Genomic DNA, 16,312 nt, shown 5'->3' with positions numbered 1-16,312 from the left:
TAATGATCTCAAAATGATGCAACAGTGATGTCGGAAGAATTGCTAATGAACTCAAAATGATGCTAAAAGTAATGTAGTGATAGTTGCTACTAAACTCAAAGTGATGCTGACAGTAATGTAGTAAGAGTTGCTACGAACCTGAAAATAATGCAACAATAATGTAGTAAGAGTTGCTACGAACCTCAAATGATTGTGACAGTGATGTCAGAAGAATTGCTAATGACCTCCAAATGATGCGACAGTGATTTAGTAAGAATTGCTAATGAACTCAAAATGATGCTAACAGTAATGGAGTGAACGTTTCGAATAACCTCAAAGTGATGCTGACAGTCATGTACTAAGAGTTGCTACGAACCTCAAAATAATGCAACATTAATGTAGTAAAAGTTGCTACGAACCTCAAAATATTGCGACAGTGATGTCGGAAGAATTGCTAATGATCTCAAAATGATGCGACAGTAATGTAGTAAGAGTTGCTACGAACCTTAAAATAATGCAAAAATAATGTAGTAAGAGTTGCTACCAACCTCAAAATAATGTGAGAGTGATGTCAGAAGAATTGCAAATGATCTCAAAATGATGCGACAGTGATTTAGTAAGAATTGCAAATGAACTCAAAATGATGCTAACAGTCATGGAGTGATAGTTGCTAATCAACTCAGTGATGCTTAAAGTAATGTAGTAAGTGTTTCGAATAACCTCAAAGTGATGCTGACAGTCATGTAGTAAGAGTTGCTACGGACCTCAATATAATGCGACAGTAATGTAGTAAAAGTCGCGACGAACCTCAAAATATTGCGACAGTGATGTCGGAAGAACTGCTAATGAACTCAAAATGATGCTAACAGTAATGTAGTGATAGTTGCTAATCAACTCAGTGATGCTTACAGTCATGTAGTAAGTGTTTCGAAAAACCTCAAAGTGATGCTGACAGTCATGTAGTAAGAGTTGCTACGAACCTCAATATAATGCGACAGTAATGAAGTAAAAGTCGCTACGAACCTCAAAATATTGCGACAGTGATGTCGGAAGAATTGCAAATGAACTTAAAATGATGCTGACAGTAATGTAGTGGTAGTTGCTAATCAACTCAGTGATGCTTACAGTAATGTAGTAAGTGTTTCGAATAACCTCAAAGTGATGGTGACAGTCATGTAGGAAGAGTTGCTACGAACCTCAAAATAATGCGACAGTGATGTCAGAAGAATTGCTAAAGATCTAAAAATGATGCGACAGTGATTTAGTGAGAATTGCTCATGAACTCAAAATGATGCTAACAGTAATGTAGTAAGTGTTTCGAATAACCTCAAAGTGATGGTGACAGTCTTGTACTAAGAGTTGCTACGGACCTCAAAATAATGCGACAGTGATGTCGGAAGAATTGCTAATGATCTCAAAATGATGCGACAGTGATGTAATAAGAATTGCTCATGAACTCAAAATGATGCAAACAGTAATGTAGTAAGTGTTTCGAACAACCTCAAAGTGATGCTGACAGTCATGTAGTAAGAGTTGCTACGAACCTCAAAATAATGCGACAGTGATGTCGGAAGAATTGCTAAAGATCTCAAAATGATGCTAACAGTAATGGAGTGAACGTTTCGAATAACCTCAAAGTGATGCTGACAGTCATGTACTAAGAGTTGCTACGAATCTCAAAATAATGCGACAGTAATGTAGTAAAAGTTGCTACGAACCTCAAAATATTGCGACAGTGATGTCGGAAGAATTGCTAATGATCTCAAAATGATGCGAAAGTGATGTAGTAAGAATTGCTAATGAACTCAAAATGATGCTAACAGTAATGGAGTGAAACTTTCGAATAACCTCAAAGTGATGCTTACAGTCATGTAGTAAGTGTTGCTACGACCCTCAAAATAATGCGACAGTAATGTAGTAAAAGTTGCTACGAACCTCAAAATATTGCGACAGTGATGTCGGAAGAATTGCTAATGAACTCAAGATGATGCTAACAGTATTGTAGTGATAGTTGTTCAGAAACTCAGTGATGCTTACAGTAATGTAGTAAGAGTTTCGAACAACCTCAAAGTGATGCTGACAGTCATTTAGTAAGAGTTGCTCATGAACTCAATTTAATGCTACAGTGATGTCGTGAGAATTGCTCAAAAACTCAAAATGATGCCAACAGTAATGGAGTGAAACTTTCGAATAACCTCAAAGTGATGCTGACAGTCATGTAGTAAGAGTTGCTACGAACCTCAAAATAATGCGACAGTGATGTCAGAAGAATTGCTAAAGATCTCAAAATGATGCTAACAGTAATGGAGTGAACGTTTCGAATAACCTCAAAGTGATGCTGACAGTCATGTACTAAGAGTTGCTACGAATCTCAAAATAATGCGACAGTAATGTAGTAAAAGTTGCTACGAACCTCAAAATATTGCGACAGTGATGTCGGAAGAATTGCTAATGAACTCAAAATGATGCTAACAGTAATGTAGTGATAGTTGCTAAGAAACTCAGTGATGCTTACAGTAATGTAGTAAGAGTTTCGAACAACCTCAAAGTGATGCTGACAGTCATTTAGTAAGAGTTGCTAATGAACTCAATTTAATGCTACAGTGATGTCGTGAGAATTGCTCAAAAACTCAAAATGATGCTAACAGTAATGGAGTGAAACTTTCGAATAACCTCAAAGTGATGCTGACAGTCATGTAGTAAGAGTTGCTACGAACCTCAAAATAATGCGACAGTGATGTCAGAAGAATTGCTAAAGATCTCAAAATGATGCGACAGTGATTTAGTAAGAATTGCTAATGAACTCAAAATGATGCTAACAGTAATGGAGTGAACGTTGCTAATAAACTCAGTGATGCTTACAGTAATGTAGTAAGTGTTTCGAATAACCTCAAAGTGATGCTGACAGTCATGTACTAAGAGTTGCTACGAACCTCAAAATAATGCGACAGTGATGTCGGAAGAATTGCTAAAGATCTCAAAATGATGCGACAGTGATGTCAGAAGAATTGGTAATGATCTCAAAATGATGCTAACAGTAATGGAGTGAACGTTTCGAATAACCTCAAAGTGATGCTGACAGTCATGTAGTCAGAGTTGTTACGAACCTCAAAATAATGCGACAGTAATGTAGTAAAAGTTGCTACGAACCTCAAAATATGGCGACAGTGATGTTGGAAGAATTGCTAATGAACTCAAGATGATGCTAACAGTAATGGAGTGAAACTTTCGAATAACCTCAAAGTGATGCTGACAGTCATGTAGTAAGTGTTGCTACGAACCTCAAAATAATGCGACAGTAATGTAGTAAAAGTTGCTTCCAACCTCAAAATATTTCGACAGTGATGTCGTGAGAATTGCTCAACAACTCAAAATGATGCTAACAGTAATGTAGTGATAGTTGCTAATAATCTCAAAGTAATGCTGACAGTCATGTTGTAAGAGTTGCTACGAACCTTAAAATAATGCAACAATAATGTAGTAAGAGTTGCTACGAACCTCAAAATATTGCGACAGTGATGTCGGAAGAATTGCTAATGAACTCAAGATGATGCTAACAGTAATGTAGTGATTGTTGCTAAGAAACTCAGTGATGCTTACAGTAAAGTAGTAAGAGTTTCGAACAACCTCAAAGTGATGCTGACAGTCATGTAGTAAGAGTTGCTAATGAACTCAATTTAATGCTGCAGTGATGTCGTGAGAATTGCTCAACAACTCAAAATGATGCGAACAGTAATGTAGTGATAGTTGCTAAAAAACTCAAAGTGATGCTGACAGTAATGTAGTAAGAGTTGCTACGAACCTTAAAATAATGCAACAATAATGTAGTAAGAGTTGCTACGAACCTCAAAATATTGTGACAGTGATGTCAGAAGAATTGCTAATGATCTCAAAATGATGCGACAGTGATGGAGTAAGAATTGCTAATGAACTCAAAATGATGCTAACAGTAATGTAGTGATAGTTGCTAATCAACTCAGTGATGCTTACAGTAATGTAGTAAGTGTTTCGAATAACCTCAAAGTGATGCTGACAGTCATGTAGTAAGTGTTGCTACGAACCTCAAAATAATGCGACAGTAATGTAGTAAAAGTTGCTACGAACCTCAAAATATTGCGACAGTGATTTCGAAATAATTGCTCAACAACTCAAAATGATGCGAACAGTAATGTAGTGATAGTTGCTAAAAAACTCAATTATACTGACAGTAATGTAGTGAGTGTTTCTAATAACCTCAAAGTAATGATGACAGTCATGTAGTAAGAGTTGCTACGAACCTCAAAATAATGCGACAGTGATGTCGGAAGAATTGCTAATGATCTCAAAATGATGCTAACAGTCATGGAGTGAATGTTTCGAATAACCTCAAAGTGATGCTGACAGTCATGTACTACGAGTTGCTACGAACCTCAAAATATTGCGACAGTGATGTCGGAAGAATTGCGAATGAACTCAAGATGATGCTAACAGTAATGTAGAGATAGTTGCTAATCAACTCAGTGATGCTTACAGTAATGTAGTAAGAGTTGCTACGAACCTCAAAATATTGCGACAGTGATGTCGGAAGAATTTCTAATGAACTCAAATTGATGCTAACAGTAATGTAGTGATATTTGCTAATCAACTCAGTGATGCTTACAGTAATGTAGTAAGAGCTGCTGGAGGCTCAAGGACCTGAACCAGTTCCCTGAACCCTTCCCTCTCAACAGTGCTGAGGGGCTGGCAGTCCTTCAGGATCAAATTCAGCAGAGCCTCATCCAGCATCTGCTTCCTGGAAGCTGGATGGTTAAAGATGAAGGAGAGAAGAAATGAAGAGGAATTAATGATCAATGAAGCAACTGTGAGTCAGTTGGAGAGTGGCTGTATACCTGAGTTCATCCTGGTGGATCTGGGACTTCATTCTCATGCCTGGCCCCATCATGCCTCAGCACTGAAGAGGTGCTTTTGTTGAGATGAGACGCTTCTGTCCAACAAATGCCACATTCAACCTGCAGAAAAGAACATGAGTGCTCAGCTAAAAGTTCCTTTCTTCATGGTGACTGGTGTTTCTTAGTCTTAGACCACCAGGTTTCCAATGAGGTGTATCGGATACGTTGTTGTGTGCCGCTGAAATCCGTCCAATTCCGGCGTTGTTTCCTCATGAAATATGTTTGCCTTAAAGCTCATTAAAGTGTTGAACCACAATATCGTTCACCATAACTGAGTCAACTTCAAGATAACCTACTTCTACATTCCAGTCCCGGCTGCTCCTGTTCTGCTGCAGTCCAGAAAACAACAACCCGATACAATTGGCGCTCCTTCCCACAGCTCCGGCCCGGATCCGCATGGTTCCGCTGACTGACTGGGAGACGCGCTCCCTCCAGAGTGGCACAGCCCGATGGGGGTCCTTATCTGGCACGGGGGCGTAAAACAGGTGCGACTGGAAAGCCTGGTTTATTCTGCGTCGAGGGAACGCGTTGCTCTGCAATTCACCGCCAAGCCGCTAGGGGGTGTGGCTTTGTCTTTGTATTGTTTACGGGGCTCTTGTCGGATTCCTTGGTTTTCTTCCGGTCACAGACAACAATTGTTGGCCATTTGTCAGTCTTTGTAGTGCCGCGAATAATCCTTTCTTCGGCTTGGTCCATTTTTTTCTTGGAGCTTTCACCACAGAAACTTTGAAAATGGCGGTCTTGTTGTGCCGCGACTGAACCGGAAATGACGTTCTGAGCGGACCAATCACAGTCTTCGACGTTGACGTCACCACGCGTCGACGTGACACAGAGGCAGGATTTTGTTGGGGTTTTCGTCGACGCGACGCAGAAGCATAAATTAGGCTTTAGTGGTTTAGAATCTCACGCCAAGCCAGAGAACCAGGTCTTGAATCAGTCACGTGGTCACTGCCGGTCGGCGAGGCTTTGGACGTCACTAAATACGTCATCGATAACCGTTTTTCAAAACGAAATCCTGGATCACTCCACTCATCACTACCGCTGCTACCAGGTTAGCGAGTCTGGAGTGGCACAGAGAACAGAGCTTGGACTGTGCTCGTTTTGAAGAAGACGAAGAAGAAAAGAAGCGGAAGGCCTCGGTCTTTGTCTCCTGAAGGCTGAGTGGCGCCGGTAGAACCTCAACATGTGCGCCGCGCAGCTGCTGCGGGTGTCGGTCCAGGAGCGGATCCTCGCCGCCGCTGAAGACTTCCTGCTGCAGCTGGGAGAAGGAGACTCAGCGGCTGGAGTCCCGGTGCTGAGAGCGCTGCTCACCGAGCGGCTGGCGGCGGCCGCGGAGCAGATCGTGGCTCTGCTGGAGGAAACCGTGGCGGAGTACGAGCGGGAGAACCGCCGGCAGAGGTTGCTGCTCGATGCCGTGCTGAAGCCCCGAGTCAGGCTGGACAGAGCAGGTGAGTCCCCCCACACTGACCAGGAGAACCGAGAGACCGCAGTCCTGCCAGCAAGTGTCTCTGGTCTGGTTGTGTCCGTAATCCGGGTCATTGTGTTCAGACCGTCTGAGCAGGAGTGGAACAACGTACAAGTGTTTCGTAGTTGACGGCTATTCGGTGTTGGTGGAGCCGTTAAACCTCCAAAGGCCCGGGACGCGCTGGGCGCCATCTTGGCTGCGTCCCGCCCAACAAGTAGGTGGCGCCGTCCGGTTTCCGGGGGTCAGATCCAACTTTGCTCAGCTCCAACCCAGACTGTCACTGTCAGGATTGTTGTGTCAGAAAGAGGTGGAGGAGAGGAATCAGTGATGGAGACTCAGGTATGGATGGAGAACCTCTTGATTCACAGCAGCCCTGCTAACAACACAGTCAGAGATGTCTTCCAACGAGACAGAACACAGCTTTATACTGAAGTCTGGTGGTTGACATGTTGAGCATCAGTACAGGTCACCTCTGGTTCTAGTATTTGTGAATATTCTCAGTTTTCCAGGTCATCCTAATTCTCAAGCCAGGCAGCTGGACTCTCCTCTTGTAAGTGAAGACGTTTGGCCTCTCATCCAAGAAGCTCCTTCAGTTCTAAAATTCAGTGGAAGTATCAGGAACAGAACCACCCCAGGGGGTGGAGGCAAAAACAAGTGGTGGTCAGGCCAGAACGAGAGGCTCATGAGGTGGAGATGTGAGTCCTTGGCCTCAGTTCTGGGTCGTTACCCTCCCAGCCCTCTTGGGGGGTCGTTCAGGTCACCTGAATGAAGGCGTGAAGGCTGGCTGCACCTCCTGGGGAGGGTCTGAGGACGGCATTGTAGGTGGGTGCCAGGTGGTGTCTGAGGCTGAGGTTTTCTGTCTCATGGTGTTGTTGGGCTTAAAGTGCACAGGGATCTGATGTGTGTTAAAGATCCTTCTGAGTTTCTCTGAAACTCCTGCCACATATGGTCATGGGGGGGGGGGGCTCAGACACCATTTATGACCCCCCCCCACAATCCACAATGCCATCTCTAGATCCACTGAGTTTTCACGCCTTCATTCAGGTGACCTGAACGACCCTGTTTCCATGCCCCTGGGGTGGTTCTCTACCTGAGACTTCCCACTGAATTTTAGAACTGAAGCAGCTTCTTGGATGAGAGGCGTCTTCACTTACAAGAGGAGAGTCCAGTTTCTGGTTTGATCATCTTTTGAGAACTCTGGTTCTAGGGACTGAACTCTCATTCTCCTACAGGGTCTCATTCTAGAAATGAACATTCTGACTAGCAGATGTGATCATGAATGGACAAAACCATCCAGCAGAGGGGACCAGTGACCTTTGACCTGGGTGACCCAACGTTGATCCAAGCATCTGAAGCCAGCGTTTCTGTTCCCAGTTTGCTGACTGGTCCTCAGTAGCAGGACGTCTCTTTTCATTGAGTTGATTTCTGTTTCTGTCTGTTGCTCCGCTGTTTCAGAGTCAAATGAAGAGATTTCTGATGTTGCTGTTTGTGTCCTGCAGATGTGGAGCAGCTGCTGGTGATTAAAGAAGAGGTTCCCCCTGAGCTGCAGGACCCAGAGCCCCCCCACATTAAAGAGGAGTTGGAGGAGCTCTGGACCAGTGAGGAGGGAGGGCAGCTTCAAGGGCAGCAGGAGGCTGATATCACCACGTTCCCCTTCACTCTGGTCCCTGTGAAGAGTGAAGGGAACGAAGAGAAACCTCAGTTCCCACAGCTTCATCAGAGTCAAACTGAGGAGAACTTGAAAGAAGAGTCTCTGAGCAGCAGCCCAATTCATCCTCTGAAAACAGAAGCTGATGGAGAAGAGAGTGGAGGACCAGAACCAGAACCAGCCAGCAAGGTAGATCCAGATCCACTTGTACAACCTAAGACTGAAGACCAGATGTCAGACTCTTCTGAAGCTGAGACTGAAGTCAGTGAGGATGATTGGGTCAGACCTGATAACACGGCCACCTCTGAGCACAAGGAACCCTTTGGTTCAAGGAGGAATTTGCTTCAGAAACTGAGCCCAGGACAGGAAGTGACTCATTGCAGCTCAAAAGAGCAAAAAGTAAAGACTGAAGGAGAATCAGAGATCATCAGGAACGTGACCTTTGGTCCTTCTGAATCTGAGACAGAAGTCAGTGAGGATGAGCATCCTTTTAGGTGCTCAACATGCAGTAAAGGTTTTAGATACAGGAGTGGTTTAGGTACACACATGAGAACACACACTGGGGAGAAACCGTTCCCCTGCTCAATTTGTGGCAAAAGGTTTTCAGAAAAGGTATGTATGAAAAGACACATGAGAACACACACTGGAGAGAAACCGTTCCCCTGCTCAGTTTGTGGCAAAAAATTTTCAGTAAAGGGCAGTCTGAAAAATCACATGAGAACACACACTGGGGAGAAACCATTTCCCTGCTCAGTTTGTGGCAAAAGTTTTTCAGTAAAGGGAAGTCTGAAAAATCACATGAGAACACACACTGGGGAGAAACCATTCCCCTGCTCAGTTTGTGGCAAAAGGTTTTCAGAAAAGGGGTGTCTGAAAAAACACATGAGAACACACACTGGGGAGAAACCATTCCCCTGCTCAGTTTGTGGCAAAAAGTTTTCAGAAAAGGGGTGTCTGAAAAAACACATGAGAACACACACCGGGGAGAAACCATTCCCCTGCTCAGTTTGTGGCACAAGATTGTCAAATAAGGCAAATCTAGAATCACACATGAGAACGCACACTGGGGAGAAACCATTCCCCTGCTCAGTTTGTGGCAAAAAATTCTCAGTTAAGGCAAGTCTTGAAAGACACATGAGAACCCACACTGGGGAGAAAACACTGCCATGCTGTGGCTTTGAAGCATGACAAGAGAGCGAGGTGCAGGTAGGGCTGAATGAACAGCCCTCCACCCTCCAGATACCTGCTGCAACACAGCTGCTTTCTCCAGGATTTTAGAGAGGAGGGGGGGTTAGCTGTCAGTCCATAGTTGGCTGGAACCTCAGGGTCTAGAGGAGGCTTCTGAAGCAGTGGTTTAATGACAGCTGCCTTCAAGGACTGTGGTTCATATCCTGTTACTACAGACAGAGGAATCAGATTGAATAAAGAGGTGGTCACTGAGGGAAGACTTCCTTAGGCAGCCTAGTAGGAAACAATCTAAGAGACAGGATGAAGGTTTTGATGAGGTCATCATTGAATGAAGTTCTGGACTGTTAATTTGATAAAAGTGGTCTAAAGAAATATCTGGTTTAGCAGCAGTTTCTGTGTTTACTGAGGCGGCTCTGGCTTTACTGAGGACCTTCTTATGTATTTTAAGACGATTCTGCCTCTTGTTTAGTTGCCAAGTGTTGAATTCTACCACAGAGCTGTTCTCTGTTGTTAATGATCTTCTTTTTAAAGGACCGATGGGGTCGTTAGTGTGGTGATGTTTATTGTACTGCTGTGCTGTGATGTCGAAGTCTACGTCAAGCATTGTGACAGCCGCCAATCACAAGCCACAAGTCTCCAGTCACGAGCTGCTAGTCTCAAGCCTGCAGGTTTCCCTGGTCTCTCACCTCCAGTCTCTCATCTTAAGCCTCTAGTCTCTCCAGTCTCAATTCTCCAGTCTCTCGTCTCCAGCCTCCAGTCTCTCCAGTCTCCAGTCTCTTTAACAAACCTCTTTTGTGCACCCTCCTTACCCTCCTCTTCATTTGGGTCTACTTCCCTTCACCCTGCCTCCTGACAAACAAAGGAAATGCGTCACCAAACAAAGGAAAAAGCAAGCTTCTGCAGCAGTGAGCCTGCAGTTTTATCTACCATGAGATCAACCTCCAAATGACTCAACTCAGAACAGGCATCTCTGTTGTTGTCATCCATCCAGTTACTGAACAGTGAACTTAAAGTTAACAGAAGAATGGAAAGTTTATTAAAAGACAGGTTTATGAGGACAGTTCATAAAAAGGTTTAAAGAGAGTATTTTTCTTAACTCACTGTACAGTTTTAAAGTTGTCAGTGCTTTTGTTTCCATGTAGAGGCACTGCTTGTATCCCCACCCCTGTGTTTGACTATTTGGAGTGGATGTTATCAACCTTCATCAACCCTAACTGACCAATGAACAGCCTGGTGTCAAAGTGCCGCCGGGTCTCATTTGATGGCCGAGGGTCCGACCTCATTTTGTAAAATAGACGCCTGTCTCAAATAAACACCAGGTTCGTTTAAATGCCTGGGGGTCGTTATTTGAGATTAATGTTATCTTAACTTGGTTTCATGTAAGATTTTGCAATTTATTTGAACTTCCCAGTAATTTATGTCTCATGATGTCAGTGCACCGCAGACAGCAAATCTTCAAGCTCACGGTTCCATGCAAAAAAAGAAAAAAAAAGATCTTCAAGGTGGTAACGCGTCGTTGTGAATGTGTAGATCTGCTATTTTGGCCTCATGAGACTGTCGTGGAAGTGGAAGGATACGGGCCTCAAGTTGTCACGCCCCTTTTCTTACTAATAAAGTGTTCTTGTGTAAAGTGTTCTCTGGACAATCTTGATATTTGCACTACTGTTCTTTAAAGTACTACAGTATATTGTTATACCTTGTATACCTATTGCTAAAAAAATAATAATAGTGGCCCAGCGCTGGCCAGTGCCAAAATAAAAGCCTGTTACCAAGAGACGCCTGGTCTCTTTTAAACGCCCGGGGTCCACATCGACTTTGCTACGAATTGCTCATTTACGGTACACATGCATGCACACACACACACACACACACACTTGGATATATATGCCTTTAACTGCAGGAACCAACCAGAACCATCCAGAACCTGAACCTCTATATCTGATCCTGGGTCTGTTTGTTTCCATAGGCGAGCACACGGCACAGGTCGGCCTGGTTTTAGAAAGTTTCTTGGAATCCTTATTATCAATAAAGTATCAAATATTTTGCATAATAAATGCATGCATGGCCTCATATTTTGCCATTTTAACGTGCTTTAAGTTGACGGTGCCCACCTGTGGTGTCAATGTTTCTATGTTTGTCTGTTCTGGTCTGAATGAAAGAGGAGGTTTTCTTGGTCATGTGACGTGGATGAGAGTTCAACTAGAACTTCCTGCTTCAACAGGATTTGAATTTGTTGGGATTTTGTCAAAGACACCAACCAAACCTCTGAGTGGTGCAGATGTCTGCTGCCTCCTCAGAGCAGACTGGAGCTCAGCCTCACTCACCTGTGGGAGCCCCAGCAGAGCCACCGTGTGATGGAGTTTCAGTTTAGGCTCCAAGGTCCTGGATTGAATTGGTGTTTTGTGTGTTTTTAGGCCTCCTGGCACAGATGAATGAATGAACCATTGTTCCAGAGGGAGCTGGTGTCAGGTCAGTCCCTGTTTCTACAAGACCTCCTGCTGCAGAGCCACACTGGGAAACATCCATCCATCCATTTTCTTCCACTTATCGTGTTTAGGATTGTGTGTGTGTGTGTGTGTGTGTGTGTGTGTGTGTCAAGTCAGACTCTCCCCTACGTCCAGCCACAGAAGAGCAAACAGACACTCCCCTACGTCCAGCCAGAGAAGAGCAAGCAGACTCTCCCCTACGTCCAGCCAGAGAAGAGCAAGCAGACTCTCCCCTACGTCCAGCCAGAGAAGAGCAAGCAGACTCTCCCCTACGTCCAGCCAGAGAAGAGCAAACAGACTCTCCCCTACGTCCAGCCAGAGAAGAGCAAACAGACTCTCCCCTACGTCCAGCCAGAGAAGAGCAAGCAGGCTCTCACATGTTCTTCTGCAGAGGAGCGACGGGATTCTGCTGCATGTCCTGTGACTGAAGAGCAAAATGATGGGGGCACCCTGGAGACTGGACCTGCTAGGGGTCAAACCAGAGGTCTACTGAGCCGTGTGACATCTGGTGTAGAAGATGCTCTGTTCATGTTCATAGTTTCTTCTTTGTGTGCTTTTCCTCAACTTTGTTTTCTTTGTTTGTTATATATTATGATACCTTGATCACCACAGCAGTTGATCCCAGCTTGATTAGCTGTGTCCTTTGCAGTCTAAAGCACTTTAGTGACACCTGTGGGGTCCCTTATCCTCCCTGACCACAGGGATTCAGCCTCACTGAAGGAGAGGGAACCTTCCAGGTTGCAGCTCCTAGACTCTGGAATGCTCTCCCACTGGACATGAGGACGCTGTGGACACCTTCAGAAAGAAGCTAAAGACCCATTTGTTTAGTAATATTATTGTTCATGATGGAATCGTCCCTCTGTACCTGCCCACACAGGTCAAGAGGTCAAATGATTCCCTGTTTAAAACAGCTCTTCATCACATGGATGTGCATCCCAACAGTCAGAGCTCACAGATGCTCCTATTCCCTCCAGTGGGAGGCACTACGAGTGACTGATGAGGGTCAGGGGGGTCAGGCTAGTCCAGATAGTGGGTCTGTATGAGGTTGTTAGGGAGGGATAAGGCAGTGGCAGAGTTCAGGCTGTAGTTGTGCTCCAACAGTTGAGACAGGGCAGGACAAAAAATGACACCCTGATGGCGTTAGGAGTGATTCTTACAAGAACCAATCAATAAAAGTGGGTGGTGACCTGCTCATGTGACGCTTGTGTTGATGATTACTGCGTCTCCTCCATGCTCATTTATCATGAATGAATCCCTCTGAGTAAAACACCTGATGACTCCTGAGATGTTTCACAAAATGTGTGTGTGTGTGTGTGTGTGTGTGTGTGTGTGTGTGTGTGTGTGTGTGTGGGCAATAACTACAAGTTATCTATGTATAAATCAAACAATTATTCATCAGTTGGATACATTGACAGTGGAAGTTCAGGTTTCCTGTAATTCAGTTTGCAGACAACACAGAAAACTGCCCCTGACCCCTCCCCTCATTCTGGAGGCTTTAACATGAAAATGAAAATGCTGACAGACACAAATGCAAATCAGGGTATTTGACCAGAGGTGACATATTTTTAATGCTTTTCTTGTTATATTTGTTCTATCTGTTCTGTATGGTTATATTTGTTATGGTTGTTATGGAGTTGATGGTTATTATCTCTGTTTCTTGTGTCTTTGTCTTTGTCGTCCTCCCCTTCGTCCGTCCTGGATTTTTGACCTTGGTTGCAGGAAGCGTGTGACCTCAACTCCTTTTTCTGTGTTGCTGAACGTAGAGCCTTGCTTCATTGTGTTAGCTAAAGTGTGATCCTCCCTGCTAATTCCTTATTTCATTGACTAATTACCCACCAAAAATAAATACCTAATTGCTTTATTTGGCTGAAGTTTAAAAGACCATCATTCTGGTAGCAACAGTCTTTCTGCCTTGTAAACACGCTAAGCTAACGATGGCTTCTCCCTCTTGTTCTCCTCTCTCCTGCTCAGGGTGCCACATGTTTTGTTCCTCCTCTGCCTCCTTTAGTGATACTGATAAGTGTGTTAAATGTAGTTTTTTGTTGTGTTGGAGGTGAGGCTTAGCGAGGTTGAATTGGACCTGCAGCGGCTCTGCACCAAAAGCTGCGAGAGCTAGCCAGCCCTCACTAGCTGGTGCAGACCAACTTAGCTTAGCTCCTAGCTTAGGCCCAACTAGCGCTCCCCCAGCAGCTCCCAAGCATCTGGGAGAGCGCCAAGAAAAGTTGGGCCTAAGCTAGGATGTGCTTGCTCATGAAGAATTGTTGGGTGTAAATTCATTTAAGGAGTGTTGAACTGGACCTGTTCTACTTGTAAAGTGTAACTTTTGTTATTTGGTGCTTTACAGGGTGATGACTTGACTTCATTGCAGCTTTGACCTGAGCAGGTGTTCATCCTCATCTCAGTAACAGGGGACACTTTATCACAGCAGTGGACAAACATCAGCATTCGTCACCCAGCAGCTCCTCTGATCAACAGAACAAGTTAAAGTATTCTGGAGAATGAGGCCATTGATCCCTCTACCTCTCACATGCTAAGCGAGCGCTCTACCATTTGAGCTAATTCCCCTGTTAAGGAGCACAGCAGATGATGGAGGTTGACCTTCATCATGGTTGAATGAGCGTCACCAGTTGAAGCTTCTCTGGTTGACCAATGTAATGGAGACCAAGGGTTCCATGACATGAATGATTAATTGAAGGTAGCATTTGTCTTGGTATTAACAGTTTATGTAAATTAGAGGCACACACACATGTTAATGGTCAGGTTTATTGAATCAGCAAACAAGTGAAACATTTGCTATGCCATGTGTTCCAAGGAGGGACCTGGGAAGCACAGGGGGACCGGCCATCCTGCCTGTGGAAAATGAAGACCCCAGTGTCAGTCAGTGGTAATCAGTGTGCAAGGCCTGGTATTTAGTGTTTGTCTAGTTTGTCTCATGTAAATGTGGCAGTTTCAGTCGTCACAGTCAGTCCTCACCTCTTCCTGGTGGTTTCCTTAAAGGGGGTGGAGCCAAAAGGGGAGAGTGGCCCAAGGAAGCTCCTTAAGAGCTGTAGGTGCAAACCTTTGCTCCCAGATGGGGGGGGGGGGGGGGGGGGTACTGATTGTAGAGCCTGGTTGTGGTTCATTTTATTTGTTCTTTTAGCAGAGCATGGTTTCAATCCATTGACCTCTGGGTTCTGGGCCCAGCTCTCTTCTGCTGAGCCACTCTGCTGGAGCAGGAAAAGAAGAAGGGATCTGAATTTCAAATGTTTCACATTGATAGGCTCCAGCCCACCCCCCTCACCCCTCCCACACACACAACCCTAAACAGGATAAGTGGAAGAAAATGGATGGATGGATGTTTCCCAGTTTGGTCATGACATTCCCTTTTTTTAACCTGTCCTGTTCAGGAAATGGAAATGGAAATTTAGCTGCTATGTTGAATCAGAAAAACCTTTTGAAGTCTACTTTTGCTTCAGTCAGAAAGTGGACTGTTGTTAACTCTCACAATGGTTGGTGATTGTGGAGGAAGACAAAATCCTTATGAACCTCTTTTTAACAGACACACATTTCTAAAGACACTGGTTCATTTTATTTTTCTTCTTCTAGCAGAGGATGGTTTTGATCCATCGACCTCTGGGTTCTGGGCCCAGCACGCTTCCTCTGCACCACTCTGCTCTACCATTGACTGAACAGTCCTTGTTTTAGGAGAGCATTCTCTGTCTTTGTCTCTGCCCTGCTCTCCTGCTCTCTTTCCCCCCAACCAGTCAAAGCAGACGTCCGTCCCCACTGATCCTGGATCTGCTCGACGTTCCTGCCTGTTGAAAGGAAGGTTTTCATCACCACTGTTGCAGGATGTGCTGCTGGTGGAGAATTGTTGGGTGTAGGTTCATTGAAGCAGTTTGGTGCTGGACCTGCTCTACTTGGAAAGAGTCATGAGAGAACTTTGTTGAGACTTGACTTGACACACACACACACACACACACACACACACACACAATCCTAAACAGGATAAGTGGAAGAAAATGGATGGATGGATGTTTCCCAATGTGGCTCTGCAGCAGGAGGTCTTGTAGAAACAGGGACTGACCTGACACCAGCTCCCTCTGGAACAATGGTTCATTCATTCATCGGTGCCAGGAGGCCTAAAAACACACAAAACACCAATTCAATCCAGGACCTTGGAGCCTAAACTGAAACTCCATCACACGGTGGCTCTGCTGGGGCTCCCACAGGTGAGTGAGGCTGAGCTCCAGTCTGCTCTGAGGAGGCAGCAGACATCTGCACCACTCAGAGGTTTGGTTGGTGGCTTTGACAAAATCCCAACAAACTCAAATCCTGTTGAAGCAGGAAGTTCTAGTTGAACTCTCATCCACGTCACATGACCAAGAAAACCTCCTCTTTCATTCAGACCAGAACAGACAAACATAGAAACATTGACACGACAGGTGGGCACCGTCAACTTAAAGCACGTTAAAATGGCAAAATATGAGGCCATGCATGCATTTATTATGCAAAATATTTGATACTTTATTGATAATAAGGATTCCAAGAAACATTCTGAAACCAGGCTGACCTGTGCCGTGTGCTAGCCTATGGAAACAAACAGACCCAGAATCACATATAGAGGTTCAGGTTCTGG

This window comes from Aulostomus chinensis, chromosome 1 (genome assembly GCF_037954235.1).
Source record: "Aulostomus chinensis isolate RoL2024-O1b breed Wild chromosome 1, RoL_Achi_v1.0, whole genome shotgun sequence".
Lineage (NCBI taxonomy): Eukaryota > Metazoa > Chordata > Actinopteri > Syngnathiformes > Aulostomidae > Aulostomus > Aulostomus chinensis.
This window is presented reverse-complemented; position numbering follows the sequence as displayed.